The 15,309-nt window shown below is 56.4% G+C and overlaps 1 protein-coding gene across 1 annotated transcript in view; it reads right to left on the bottom strand.

Moving 5' to 3' along the window:
* Nck2 (NCK adaptor protein 2) overlaps positions 1-15,309 on the bottom strand; it is a 105,085-nt gene that overhangs the window by 28,523 nt on the left and 61,253 nt on the right. The window lies entirely within an intron of this gene.

Below are 15,309 nucleotides of genomic sequence, written 5' to 3'. Positions count from 1 at the left end.
GACAACTCCGCCCCACTCTCCTCGGGGCCTGGGAAGGCGCGCCCTTGGAGTGACCTTCCTCCTGCATGCGTGCTTAGGAACAGCAGCTTCTGCAGCACGCACTGAAACCCTAACCAGCCACTGAGCCAGACACAGACTGCAGACCTGCTCCTGACCAGCTCACGACGCCCTCGCCCACTGGGCTGAGGCACGCTGGCTCCGGCTGATGGGTTCCCATGCATTTATCTCTCAGCATCCAGTCATCTTTACTATACGTTCAATCAGTACAACACACCTATACTGCTCCTATAAATTCAAATGGAAATTACGAGTGCCAGAGCAAGTGTTTTCCTGGTTTGGAATCAGTACAAACCCTGGTGAGATCTAGATGAAGTCCAGGCAGGGGTCACGTGCCAATGTGATCCTGGCTTTGACAATGCAGTGGAAGACCTCAGCATGACGCCACGCCAGCTGGGAAGCAAGGATGCTGTGTGCTGTCTTCATGCTACTTGTGTAAATGTAAAGCTACTCTTAGAAATGGGGTCCACATGGAACGCTGCACATGGGTACTTGTGACAGTCGTATTCCTCACTGCCCAAACTTGGGAGCAACCACGCCGCCCTTCAGGAGGCGGAAGGATGGCCACGCGGAGCACGGAGGCAGTGGGTGATGGGTGCTACCGCAGAGGGAGCTGCTGAGCCAGGGAAGACCCAGGGGACCTAAACGCACTCGACTGAGCGCAGGGGGCACGACTCTGAGCCGGTCGGCCTCCTCTGAACCCTCCTCCCACGGAGACCTTCACCTCGGTATCTCTGTTATCATCTCTGCACAGCCAAGTGTTAGCAAGAATCCTGCGACGTGGGTCTGGAAGGGAACCTGCCCTCACTGCTGCTTAGCTTCCTGCCTTCCATCCTGGCGCTGTCTGCCCCTCCTGCCCGGGTCACCTGCATGCCCTGGGTTGGTCTGGCAAGGCCCCTTCCCAGGTCAACTCTCGGCAATGTCCCTCCCAGCCTGGCTGCTCCATCGCACTCCTCCTTGTCCTCAGAGTTGACCGCTGCCCCTTTCTCTTCCCTCCCGCAGAAATCTGCAGCGCAGCCCCGGACAGTCCTCCTCATGGTCCCCCAGCAAGTGTCATGGGTAACGATTCCCTTGACCCGGCATGCTGCGAATCAAGGGTCAGAAAGAGGACCCGTGATTGCCAGGGGCTGGGAGGCAGAGCTGAACAGAGAGGGGAAGCGTAGAGAACTCAGACGGTAAAATTGCAGAACATCCCGGCAGTGGATATGCGCCACTGTACCCGACCAGACACAGAGCACGCGCACCGACAAGCAAACGTTAACATCAAATTACTCCACAGTAAGTTTATTAAAGCCACACACACCTAGTGAAGTCAGTCCAGGAAGCAGAGACGGGCAAACATGTCTCTAAGTCAATAGAATGCATACAGCTATCAACTATTTCAGCAACCCCAGACTCCGTACGCAGAACATAGGCCAGCGCTCCTTCAGCAGGAAAATCTGACTGCCATGCCTTCCAGGGCCTAGGAGCTTCCCCCAGGTGAGGAAGGAAGAATGAGGAAAGACACTCACGCCTTCCAGCTTGACAGGGCCCTCAGTCTGTACGGGGTGAGCGCAGGTGGCCGAGGGGGCCTGTGGAGGGGACTCCGCAGAAACCCCAGTGCCATGTAGTAATATGACGCTGGCCCGGGGATGTGGCTCAGCGGCACAGCGCCTGCCTGGCAAGCACCGAGGCCCTGAGTTCGATTTCTGGTACAAAAAAAAGACATTTCCTATGACATATGAGCGGCATTTGTAAACAGCACGTATCTCTGTCCTCCACGAATTAACTTCTGAGTCTAGAGAGAAGAAGGCACCGGAGAAGGAGCTCACGCTGTCATCTGCACAGTATGGGATGTCTGAAGCCAGGGTCTACACAGAACCCAGCTCAAAACCGGACAGTTCCATTATCGAAGCTCAGGAAGCGGCGGGTGCACACCACACAGCTGCCACGCCTGATCGTGACGTCAGGTTAGGCCTTGGACAGCCACAGAGGTGGGCAGCCCTGCTTAAAGGAAGGACAGGCCACGGCTGGAACAACGCAGGGCTCAGAGAATATCCCAACTCAATACCCGGCTTCCTCACTCTACGATTCCCAGACCAGTCAGCGAGGCTGTCTGTTAACCTTTCTCCTTCCGGAGCAGAGTCCAGGGTGGGGATGGCCAGCAGGCCCGTTCCCACGCACACACGTCAGCTGCCGGGACAGCTGGTCCACAGCCCGTCACATGTGGGAGGTGAGTGGACCCGGGGCTCTAGCTCCATGTGCTGTCAGGTGCTGGGGCCGGGTCCGGTCACCGGGGCATGACCTGGTGCGTGGCCCTCCTGCCGCCTCCCTCCGCTCCCTGCGTCCCGGCTCCTGCCCTCCAGCACGCCGCAGCCATGCGAGGGCTGAACGTCTGCAGTGTGTGTCCAAGTCAACCTCTCCTCCTCTCAGTTGCGGGGTCTGGTCTTCTGTCTCAGCACTAGGCAAGTGAGGAGGACGGCCACCTTCGGCCAGCAGCCTCCCGCGGCTGGGGAGGAAGGCAAGTCCCTCCCGAGCTTGTGAAGAAGGCCCTGGGCATGCTGCCTGCACCAAGGACACGCAGGGCGGATGCCACATCCCAGCTGTGACGCTGCGCCTGCGAGAGGCAGAGCAGGTCCTCCTCGTGAGGGCCCCACTCGGTCCGGTCCTTCCTGCGTTCATCTGAGGGTTTTCTGGGCACTGAGTTTCCCTGCTGTCTGCTGCCTTGTGTTTCATGGCTACGTATCAGCAGCACTTCCGTACCCAGCTCCCAATGGGCGTCAGGATCGCTGTCCTGGCCCTTCTGTACTTCCCGTCGAGCCTTTAGTGCCCCTGAGCCACCTCCGGTAGCTGCTTGAGTGACACCACCTCCTATGAACTCACTGAGTCCACCAAATACACTCACCACCCTCCGGGAGCACTTCCCTACACTCCCCGAGCTGGCGCTGTGTGCCGGGCGCAGCGCCCAGGGCTGTCCACCTCTGTCTGTCTCGATGGCCACAGTGCTGACCACAGCTGGGTGGACCTCAGCCACAGGGTTTCATGGCAGCCCAAGGACTGACCAGAACCTGAGAGTCAGGTTAACACACACCGGCCTACGCTTCCACCAGCTGACCGCTTGGTCAGAGCATGGACAGCCAGGGTCACACAGGTTGGCAGAGGGGGCAATCCGCTCTGCAATGTGACTTCAGTGGAGAGAGCGACTAACTCTCGCGCATTCGGAATGCACACGCAGAAGAGCAAGGCCAGCCTCACTCTGTGCCCGGGGGACTCGAAGTGCCAGAAAGACAGGGGTGTGCACCAGCGCACACAGACACCAAACATACTCGCCCACACGCAAGTCACTGACTTAGAGTAACCAGGTGGGAGAAGGAGTGGAGACGAAATAAAAGAAGTCACACCGGCTTCGGTTTTCAACGCCCAGCCTGAATCATTCAAACAACACAACATGCTTTTCTGAGGGTCTTGGGGATTGCTTTCTTTGCACTACCTCGTGCCCTCAGGGGGAAACACCATCAACCAACTTGGAAACTGACTTGCATCTAGGGGACAGGCGGGCGGGCACGAGCCCCTGACAGACGCCCGGATCCTAAAGCAGCACCCGTGCCTCCGCTGGGTTCCGCGGCCCAGGAATGACGGCTGTTCGTCAGCCGGGAGCGGCGACGATCCTGGAGTACCCGTGCGTCACAGGGAGGACGCGGGGGCTGGGAGAGGCCGAAAGACGCCGAGCAGCCGCCAAGGGCCGGGACTCCCAGGGGCTGGAAGATGAGCAGAGACCCCGCAGCCCGAGGCGGGGCCCGCCGCCACCCCGAGTGCAGCCTTGAGAGATGTGCGTTGGGCGGGTGACCCCGGAACAGGAAGAGAAAAGCTGGGGGATGCTGTAAGCCCCCGAGTTCTTGAGCATTTCTTCCAGCAGCGACGGGGCGAACGCCGGCTCTGCGAAGCTGGGTCCACAGGAAGGGACCCCTCTGCTCTTCGGGGCTCGGGGTTTCCCTCCACGCCACTGGGCCTCCTTTTGCGTATCTCGGCACAGCGCATGAGCACGCAGGGGAGGGGCGGGGAAAGTCCGGGGAGCAGCTCCAGCACCAACCTCTTGATTAAAATTTCAAGTTGCGCCACAGATGAAAGGGCTGCCAGATGCCAGCTAACGTGACAGGAGTTGGCAGGAGCCTGTGGTTGCCTGTGGGGAAGAGCCGGGCAGCTGGCGGCATTTGAAAGCAGGACCACTCATTACAGCGCGTGCACTCCAGCTCCCGCTAGGACACAATATGGAATCTGGTGGCTGTTCCAGCTCTCAATAAGTTAATTAAGCTGTGACAAGAGTCAAGGTCTTCCCGTCTCCCTGAGACACAAAAGCGCACTACACGGAAAGGAGACATGAACAGCAGACCTTTCTCCATGCAGGGGCGCAGGGCCAGGGCCCAGTGCCACAGAACGAGTGCCCAGCAAGTGCGCGTGCTGGCCAAGGCGTGGAGACCCCGTGAGATGCGTGTCATCGCAGGCGGCGTCCACGCATGGTTTACACGAGGGCGTGAAGCGGTTCGCCCAGCTCCACACCGCGGAAAGCGCCCTGCTAGACGCGTCTTACCACCCAGTGCAGGCTCTCTCCTCCTGACTGCCCGCTGCTCTTGGCAGCAAAATTTTGCCGCATTGCTTAAAAAACAAATTCCAAGGGGAAGAGGGTCGCTGATAAACAAAAGCTGTATTTTAATTCCCTTTTGATAAATGCGTGTGTGAAATGACTACGGGAGAGACGGCAGGACACTCAGCTCTTCCCGGTATGCTCTACTAAGGGTTGTGTCTGTTTTCTAACTCTTCACTGGGGGCGGGAGCAGAGGGAGGCCAACCTGGCAGAAGGGGTAAGGGCTTCAGTTCCAAAGCACAGGGCACCTCCCCTCCTCGCCTGGCCTTGCCCCTGGGCACCTGCTCCTAGGCTTGGCCGGATGGCTGCCAGCACAGGCTTCAAGCCGGTGAGACTCAGCTTGGTGGTCGTCTTGGAGAGGATCCTCTCAGGATTTGACCCTGGGATTTGGTGGATAATGTTTAAAGGCGACAGGTTGCAAAGTTACCATGCCTTTGACATTTGTGAAGCCCCTCACGAGAGCCCGTCGCAGGGTGGAAAAGCCAGGGCCTGAGAGCCGCCCAGCTGCGTGGGCGTGGGAGGGAGGTGCTGACCGCTGACCTCCACTCCTGTGCGTACATGTGAGGTCAAGGTCACAGAGTCTGCAAGGATCACAGGAGACAGCGCACAGGAAGTAGTCGGCACCCTGCTCATCCCGGGAAATGCTGGGCATTACTTTCTACCCATGTCATCCTGGTGATGCCAAAATCCCAGGGCTCAGGGCACTTGATGCAGCCTGTACAAAGATTCAAAACCTGTTTGCCGCGGACTAAATTTTCAGAAGGAAGAGGAAATTCTGAGACATACCAGCGCTCCTGGGGACCAGCCGGCGCCCTTCTCCAAGGCCCCCACTAAGACATCAGCTTGTGTCCAGTGGGACTTCCTGTCCCCACGGCACCCACTAGAAGACCCTGCACAGACAGTGAAGCGAGGCCAGGTCACTACTAGAACAGATTCCTAGCATTTGTTGGTGTGGATCCCCGGGGTGGGTGATCACAGGCTTCCCTTTCTCCTCTTTTGCTACCTGTTGCTCCCCGATGGGGGCAAGGGTCTCCACCTGGAGAGCCACGTGGGAGCCCCCTTGGGCTGTGGGTCCACTGCACTCTGTGTCACCCCCGCCCGCGGGACGCACCTGCAACCCGGAGCAGCACCGCCCACCATACAGACAGGGACTACAGCAAGGGTCAGGGCCCAGAAGCCCACGCGCTGCCTGGAGCTGCGGTAAAATGCCACGACTGCCCATCTCAGCTATGTGAGTGGGGCACAGTGCCGTAAAGGACATCGCACTGTCGTTCAGCCACTCTCTCCTAAGTCCTTCTCAGGCTCCCAAGGGACGCCGTACTCCAAACACTGCACCCCAGCCCCGCTCCCACTCTGCTCTCCACGTCTGACACTGATCCCCCCCATGCCTCACAGAGGCGGGACTCTCGGCACGTGTCCTGCACCCGGCTGACTCCCCCCGGCGCTGTGTCCCCTGCGTGTCGCGCCGAGTGTGTGCAGCTCCCTTCCTCCACAGCCTGGATGATGTTCCACTGCGCGCACACACTGCACCCCGCACCTCCCGTCAACCCCGGTCCCCATCAGCGGCCCAAGCGTGGGTGCACAGTACTGCTGAGCGCCCTCGTCCTGTTTCTCTGGCTCTCTACCCAGCCAGGGTTGGTGGACTGCGCACTAACTTCAGCTTAATCTTCTAAGCAACTGACACTGTTTCCCAGGGCAGGGCAGCTCCCAGGGCAGGGGCAGATCTACCCCGGGGCCCAAGGTGCCCGTGTCCCTGCCCGCGAGCTACTCTGGCTCTTTTGACAGCCATCCTGAGCGCAAGTACACAGCATCTCGTGTGTGTGTGTGTGTGTGTGTGTGTGTGTGTGTGGTTTCTGCATTCCCTGTAGGATTTATTAGCAAGAGCAATTCTCAATTTAAAAAAAACACTTTCATGCTAACGGTAACAAATCTGTTATTGGTTGCTCCTGCCTTCCCCATGATTTCTTTTTTTTACTTTAAGTGAATCTCTACCACTAATTCACCTCTGCAGCCAAAATCAGGCCCCCACCCCCAAATTACACATTAACTCAGAAAAAGGCCTTCCAGTGTGACTTCATCAGCACGTTTCTTGGAGGGTGTCACTGGTCGGCTGGCCTTCCTATGTGAAATGCGCCCCCAGCAGCTTCCAGAGATTAAACCGAGAGTCACACAATTCCTCAGGCCAGGAGGCCTCCAGGGGACGGTGGGCAGCGCTTGCTTCCGAGTCTGGGCCGAGCTGCTCACGTGATCGACAGTCGGGAGAGTGCCCACGTTCCTAAGGTCCCGCGGCTCCCTGTGGGGACCCGGGTGCTGGTCAGATGGAAGCCGGGCTGTGTACACACAGTGATGCTCGACACTCTCACTCGGACAATCACTGTCAACGTTAAGAGTCAACTTTACTACATGATATGAAGTGTGAACAAGAAGTTCCACACGACAGCACTGGACTCAGCATGACGCTGATTCTGCCAACCCGGGAGGCGGCACAGTGATGGGCTGAGGGGAAAAATGCCAGAAATAGGCACCACTCGTCTATGAAGACGAACGTCGGGCAAAACTCGGCCTCTTTTAAGACGCCAGCTGCGGGGCCCACCTGGGCGACTGCTTGAGAGAGGAGCAACTGTCTCCACGTTGGCTGAGCCTGACCCCATTTCTATGTATTGATAGGTACAGAGCTGGCCAGGACCCTTTCCTATCCTTTCAGTTGGCTTTAAGCGATGCAAATCGGTCCAGCGAGGTGCTGAGGGTGATCTCTGGGAGGCAGGTGTGTGTCCTGGACCTTGGACCCCACTGTTCCCAAGAGTGAGCCAGGACGAGGCGGGGTGTTGATCCGACGCTCCACACGGTCAGCTGGGATCGAGCCTTGGGATAGGATTAGACACTGCCTCAATTGTGATATGCAGATTACTCTCTGCATACCCTGCTCTTCGCACTTGCAGAGGGGACTTCAGGCCTCCGGCCTAGCCCAGCTCACAGCACTCGCTTCCTTGATTCTCACAGTTGTCCTCAAGCCACTCCCTTCTTCACGAATGAATAAAACCCGGGTTTGGGCTTGGGTCGAGGCCTTTGTTCCAGATGGCCATCATCACGGCTGGACTTAGGGCCCCTGGCTCCCCATAACTACAAATGTGCCTTAGTGTCTTTATTCTCGCCATGGGTCGCACTGAAAGTGGTAGACTGGAATTAACTCACTAAAATTCCAGTAACTTTCCAGGGGATTACAAATATAACCTCCTGGGCCGTGACAAGCACCAGGAAGGGCTCTCTATAGCCAGCGTGCACAGAATTTTCAAGATACTCCAAACTCATGGCTTCCAAAGTAGACAAATAATAACCATCCACTATTTGAAAGCCTTTATTAGACCTTGCCATTTTTTTTTTGCCACAACCTTAAAAGTAGCTGTAACTTCTATAGTTTAAACCACAGCTCATGAACACATCGAAGTATACAAGTCATGAGCTTCCTCAATCCTTGTGAATGAATCCAGTACACCAACCGATGCCTGGCCTTTTCCCTCACCATCTATTATTCCTGATTCCTTGTCCGGGTATGAAACACACGTGGCTGGGACAGAGCATGAGATTTACATGGCGCCCACGCCGTCACTCGGGCCTGGCTGCGTCCCAGTCATCTCCACTCGCCACACCTGCACAGTGCATGTCTGCATCCCCGTTAGTTTCCTATCAAACTAGGGCGAGAAGCTCAGCACGCCCATGTGGACCCAGCCCTGGGGACAGGGACCTGGCACCGAGGAACCACACAGACACGTCTGCAAGTGGCGCTGGGAAGGTCACTGAACTTCTGTTTACCCCAGTGTCTGTGCTTTTAAAGACTCTTCCCCGGCACTGAAGAAATCAGAATGAGGAAATACAGGTTTCCCGCAAACCAATCCCTGACTTACTGTGCTATTTTAAGAACCATTTTAGTCTTCTTTCTCAGCAACGTCCTGCACGAGAACGGCATGCTTAATGCAAGGAGGGTCCCGACCCACGCTCGTCACGGGGGTTCCCACTCTACTCAGCGGTCCTCAGCGTCCCCGGAACGACCTTCCTCTGTCCTAACACCCACCCAGGGTCCTGCACTCCGGCAGCGGGTGCCTCCCTGGCCCTCACGCTGTCCTGGATTGGGGCAGAACGGTCAGGAGGGCGCCCTTCACCTCCCTTTGGACGCATTCTCAGCCTGGCTCGTGGGTCTTTGCAAGACCGAAGAGTCCAAGCGCTGCCCGCACCACATGGCAGGGGACATGTGCCATCAACACGACCATTACTACCGGCGCCGGTTATTCCGACCCCTGACCCAGCGCCCAGAAACGAGGCTCCAGGTGCCAGGAGCACTTGAGACCTCAGAAGCTGCAGATCAAGAGCCCAGCCAACCACCAGAAGAACCAAGGAGGCGCTGAGACCCCTGGGAAGCCTGAGGCAAAGGCGTGCTGAAGGCAGGTCATAAAGGAGACATCTACTACCCACCCTGCCAGACTTTGGCTTTTTGTTGTTGTTCTTTGGTTGTTTTTTTTTTTTGATATGGGGAATCGAACTCAGGACCTTGTGCCTGCCAGGCAAGCACTTGTGCCACTGAGCTATGTCCCTGGCCCCAAGACTTCAGCTTTTAAAAGGTGTTTTTTTTATTAAAGAAAATATTGGTGCTGAGCACAGTGGCACACGCCTGCAATCCCAGCTACTGGGAAGCTGAGGCAGGAGGATCATTGCCAGCCTGGGTGGGCTACAAAATGAGTTCAGAGCCAGCCTGAAGTACACAGGGAAACCCTGTCCGAAAAAGACAAAACAAACAAAAAAAAGTATTGGTAATATATAGAAAAGAACACTAAGAACTTTTATCAGTGTCTTGGATTTTCTGCTCCACTTGTTAGATTTATTTTTTTAAAAATCCCCAAACACTCCCAAGCACCTCCTCTCCTCCCAGGTCTGGGCCCTCCCCCGCCACCCCTGAGGGTCCACGCAGACTCCTGAGGGGGCCTCAGAGGCAGCGGCTTCCTGCCCTGTCCTGCTGAGGGGTCTCCTGGCCCCCAAGTCTGCGTCCTCCTCCTCCTGCAACCCCAGCAGCAGCCTTCCGCTGCCCTCACAGGGAGCATAGCCCAGGCCTGGGCGCAGACACTGGTCCCAGGCTGCTCCCCAAACCTACCCTACCCCTGAGGGGCCCTGGCCCTGCGGTCCAGAGCTCCGCCCCAGGTATCCGCATGGCTCTGTCCCTCCTGTGTTGCGGCCTTGGTCCAAACCTCAGCTGCCCCTCTTCCCTTGACTAAATCCACCCTCACTGTCCAGCAGCCACACCTACCCTCCTCTGCAGCCAGCCTCAGACGCCCTCAGCCCGCAGGCTCGGCCTCCCCACCTGGGGGCTCTGGGGCAGCGCGAGGCAGCGTGGGGTGGTGTCCGCGGCCTCCCCTCGGCCTTGCACACACCTTCAGGTCCCTGCCATCCACCTTCCGCGGGAACGTAAGACTCGGCCTCCCTATGACCAAGCACACAGCCACGCAGGCTCCCGCACGGAGTGAGCATCTGAGGCGCGGAGGGATGGCCCTTGGTGGTGTCCCCTATCAGGGCTGGTGCTGGCCGCCGCCACCACCACGGGTCACCGGGCTGTCAGGGGGCCACGGACGAACGTGTCCCACACTGCCCTGCCCTGAGGCTGGGTCCTACCTCGAGGTGTTTCAGTCAAAACCCCACCTGTCACTACAGTCTCCAGTACTCTGCACTGTAAGAGGCCTTTTCCTCGTAGGAGGGGGGCCATACAAGGACTCTGCCAGAAAATTTAAACTCACACTCTTCAGCTACTTTGGATAAAAGCGTGAGGGTACACGGAAGGTACGTAAACACACAGGAAACCCAGGGTGAAGGGCGGATCTTCCAGTTCTAGCAATGATTGGCGCAGCGTCTGACAGCGAGGGGCTGAGTAGCAAAGCGCGTACACGACGGAGGAGGCACGGCCTGGGACTGGGTCATTTACCTGGTTGAAAGCAAGGAACTTACGTGTTTCTAGTAAAATTCCAACACTTACAAATTCGTATTAACTTTATCATAACCTCCATTGAAAATCGGCTGCTGGTCATGGACAGGACACCAATCCACAGCGCCCCTGCCTTGGAGCTGCGGCTCTCCCGGTGCCTTCTTCCAGGGAAAGGGCGCCGTTCGGGAGCAGAGCCCCTCTCTGCTCCGCGAGAGGCAAGAGGTTCCTGCAACCGGAAAGTGAGGCGTGGCTGTGGACTCCCATCACCCCAGACGGACTTTTACGCATCAAACTAGGATTCAAACACTTGCTAAAAACCTGCTGCAAGCGATATAGGCAGTGAATGACAAATCCCTGGTGCCCGGAATACAAAGCAACGCCTGCAGTTCCACGAGGAGAATGCTAAGGACCCCAGGAAACGCGGCTGAAGACACGGTCACCCCACACGCAGGGAGGTTGTGGGAGCACAGAACAAGCACAAAAACTCAACAGTCCTCCTTCACATCCGGGGCCACAGGAGGACCCCGCGCCAAAGGCGGCTGGCTAAGAATGCAAGAGGTGGTGTGCATTCAGAGGGAGGGAGGGAGGGAGGTGGCAGGAGCCCACAGTCTGCTGCAGGGCCCTAGGGAACACGCTCCGGATAAGGGTCCAGTCCCCTCAAAGCCCACACTCCCGCCACCCTCTCCATGAGACAGGGCAGATGCAGAGTCACCCAATGCGGCCCCTGCAGTGGCAGGAAGGGGCGCTCACTCCTCCCCACCACACGGAGGAGGGGGCTCCCTCCACGAGTGGCAGCCCTGGCTGTCTCCAGAAGGCCCCCGAGGGGGCACAGCACGTGCTGCTGCTCAGGCTCCCGTGTGAGCAGGGGTGAAAGTGACGGGTGAAGGCCCGGGACATAAACAATGGGGAAGGGGGACACTAGGGACCTCCCTCCCACCCAGAAGCAGAAGCTGCTCTTAGAGACCTCATTCCCTGGGTGAGGGCAGCGCTTGACCTCTGTGGCCTTCCTCCCCAGAAGCCAAGTGACCAGGACAAACACGCAGGTGACTTCACAGAGCAACCCGGACAGAACGCCTGACCCTCAAAGCCGTCAAGGGCCTCAAAACCAGGGCAACAGAAAAGGTCGCCTTCTGGTTTAGAAAACTGTACAAATCCACACAAAGAACGGCCTTTCCCCGAATTAGAACACACTGATCTTGGCTCCTGAGCTGTGACCAGAGTCACACGGTCCCAAGGGCTGGGGCCCGACACAGTGCCCGGCCACGTTCACTTGGGTTCTGGTGAAAATAGCACCTGTTTTGGAAAGGCTACCAGCCCTAGTGCAGGGGTGAGCAGGCCCCAGAGAGATGAGGCTGCAGTTTCCAGAGATGCCAGTTCCGACAGCGGGCACTGCACCCGAGGGGGCTGAGGGGCCCTGCAGACCGCGCTGAGTCCAGGCACTCCCACACGCAGCGTTCACTGCATTCCCACACAGCCCAGAGCTGACGGCTGGGATCTATCCACAGAAAAATGGGAGCTCAAGGCCAGGCATGCTGGTGACCTGCTCAGGATGCCACGGCCCAGCGGAGGACAAGCTGACCCAAGGACAGGCTGCTGGGGACACTCACGAACAGACATGGTGTGCAGGACCCAATGTTGTCAGCCTTGTTTCTTAGACTTGAGAGCCAAAGCAGAGTTTAAATACTGCGATCCACAACGGCTTGGGCATGTGTGCGTGTACACGTGCGTGCGTGTTGTCATGGGACTTTCACTGCAGTGTTCTTACGTCAGTGCACACGGTTCATATTTTCTGTTCAGCATCAGTTACGGCATAAGTTACTGTGGATTATAACCATACATGAGAGCACAGAGGCGTGGCCAGGCACCAGGGGAGAGCAGGGAATCTGCTGACCAGGGAAACAATTCCACAGCAACTTGGAAAGCAGCCAACTTCCCCACCCCCGTCTGATTTCTATCTTCCTTTCAGGACTTATTCACAAACTGCTATGCAAACTTGGAAATCTCCCACATCCCAAACTGCAGGCTATTGTAATAAAAGAGGAAGTGACCTGACCTTTAACATTTTTTCTTTATAAAAAATGTTTATACTTTTGAAGTAAGTGCAGATTCATGAGGAGTTGCAAAGGTGTTGCTGAGAGGCTCAGTGAGCCCCAAACCCGGCTCCTCCAAGGGCTATGTCCTCTGCTGCTACAGCTCAGCACGCTGACAGTGGTGCTGTGTGTGCACACAGTCCTGACACCACTGAAGCCTGGACACAGGGGCACCATGTTCCACAGACCTCTCAAGTGGCCCAGCTGCAGTCACACGAGCCCCTGACCCGGGGAATGCCCAACTCTGCTCCATCTCTGCAACTTTGTCATTTTGAGAATTTTACATAAATGGAACCATTCAATATGTCACCTTCTGAAATGCACTATTTTGTTCTTAAAGCAAAAAGTTGAGACTGTATCAAAAGGACACAGAAGAAGCATTGTATTTCAGTTCTGTAAAATTTGCCTCAATCTGCTTTCTGGCCCAGGGTAGGGTCTAGTGGGGCACGTGTTCTGTGGGTTCTGGCAAAGAAGGTACACTCCGTTGTTGGTGGTGTGGCGCAGAAGCCAGGCCTTGCTAACCGATGCTGGGGTGAGTTTGGGCCTTCCAGATCCCTGCTGGTTTCTGAGTAGTTGTTCTATCAGCCCTAGTGCAGGGGTGAGGAGACTCCCAAAGGTAACTGTGGGTTTGTCTCTTTCTCCTTGAAGTTCCACAGCTGGTGGTTTTCTTGCATTGCAGCTCTGTTGCTTGGTGCATGCATGCATAAGAATGCTATCTTTTTAGTGCAATCACCCTTCTTTAGTCCTGATAACTGCTACTCTCTGAAGTGTTTGTATTTGCCACTACTGTCACCATTCCTGCTGTCTGATTAATGTTTGCACTGTATGTCTTCAGTCACTCTTTTACTTTCAGCACACACATGCTTCTAAAGTGGGGGTGAGAGAGAAGCCCGTCTACGGAGAGATCCCTGGGATGGTATCTGGGGCTCACCATGGGGCACAGAGATGCTTGGCCAGGAAGGGTTCGGGCCTAGGCCTGACACTGTACAAAGAGCCCAGAGCCCTTTACCAGTAACCTATCTAGAATTGGTTCTAATTGGGGAATCAGAAATTCCTGGTTCATTAATTTCTTTCTGTAGCAAGTAACTGATCAGTTACTCCACACATCATCTGTCCTCTTTAGGTTTTCCACTCCAGAGAGAGCTAATAACCACTCCCAAATACACGGTTCACAGTGCCGACCAGCTTCTGCAGGTTAGGGCCAGGCCCTGTGGGGTCAGCTGCGAAACAGTGGGGCGCCCCGCTGACACACGATGGGGCCAGGATCTCCAGGCCCGATCACCAGGACCCGGTGACCAAGGGTTCACAGTGCAAGGACCTGGGGTCTGGTTAGGAAAGAGGACACATAACAAATGCCGCCAGGGCCCAGAAAATGGCAGAGCGGAGTGTGCGCACTCTGCCTCCTGTAGAGCTATAAAGATTTCCCATCCCTTGGGGCCCTGCAGTGACCCCGGTCACAGTCCCACTGGGAAAGAGTAGGTTCAATTAAAAATCCCTACAGGGAGAGAAACACTCATCCTCTGTGTGTGACACCAGGATGCGGATCTCTCCGCTGCCCCCGTCCAGGACCCACTGTCCCCCGAGCCAAGATCCCCAAGACAGAAGGCAAGGTGGGGAGGAGCCGACTGGAGCCCATGTTTGTGGTGCGTTTCGAAGTGCTACACTGCTGGCCACTTCCTGTTTCTCCGCATACCATATTAGTTTTGTTGTGTAAAATAGGTCTCCACTGAAGGTTCCCCTCCTATCAGGATCAAACAGGAGAATCTCCCACAAGCAGCAATTAGAGCGGAATTTTTAATTTAAATTGGTTGGTTGGTTTCTGGAGGCAGGGTCTTGCTATGCTCTTCAGGCTAGGTTAGGATCACTTGGCCTGGGAGTGATCCTCCTTCCTCAGCCTCCCAAGTAGTGGGACTACAAGTGTGAGCCACAATGCCTGGACCACAGTGGGATTTTTTTAAAGCCTCGGGGATCATCTGAAGCTTGAATAAGTGGAAACTTGAGTAGCGGATCCTTGAGGGGAGGCTGCTGTAACACCGCAGCTGGTGCAGGCGACCCTGGTGTGCAGAGGCAGGACTGACAAGGGAGAGGCAGCTGACCTGCCACAGGCTACCTGTCCCTTGCCACAGGACACTCTGTGCTCCTTAGAACTCACCAGCAAGGACCCTGAACCTCCAGAGCCTGTGAGCTGCTAACCCTCCCTTCTTTATAATGCACCCAGCCCTGGGCACTCTGTTACAGTAATGCAAAGTGGATTTCAACTGTGGGTAAATCCACTCCTCTGTCGATTAGGTCTAATACGAAGATGAGCTTCCATGAACCAAAGGAAGTGCACTGGGTACTGCTGTTCTGAACGTAACGCGGCAGGCCTGACCTTCCTTTCCTGCTGCTCAGTGGCACAAAGCCGCTGCTGCTTCAGTGCAACCGGAAAGGACACAGGATCCACGCTGACACGTGCAGCTGGGCTGCCCCTCTGGGCAGCCACAGCTTGGTGACACCCGGGGCCGGTGTTCCTAGCCCTCGAGCCTGTCACCTAAGCCAGTGAGGAGGTCTGACCGCCCTACCCATCAGGACCGCTCCTC

The sequence above is a fragment of the Chinchilla lanigera genome, unplaced genomic scaffold, assembly GCF_000276665.1.
Source record: "Chinchilla lanigera isolate Chin_1 unplaced genomic scaffold, ChiLan1.0 scaffold00069, whole genome shotgun sequence".
Taxonomy (NCBI): domain Eukaryota; kingdom Metazoa; phylum Chordata; class Mammalia; order Rodentia; family Chinchillidae; genus Chinchilla; species Chinchilla lanigera.
This window is presented reverse-complemented; position numbering and strand designations above follow the sequence as displayed.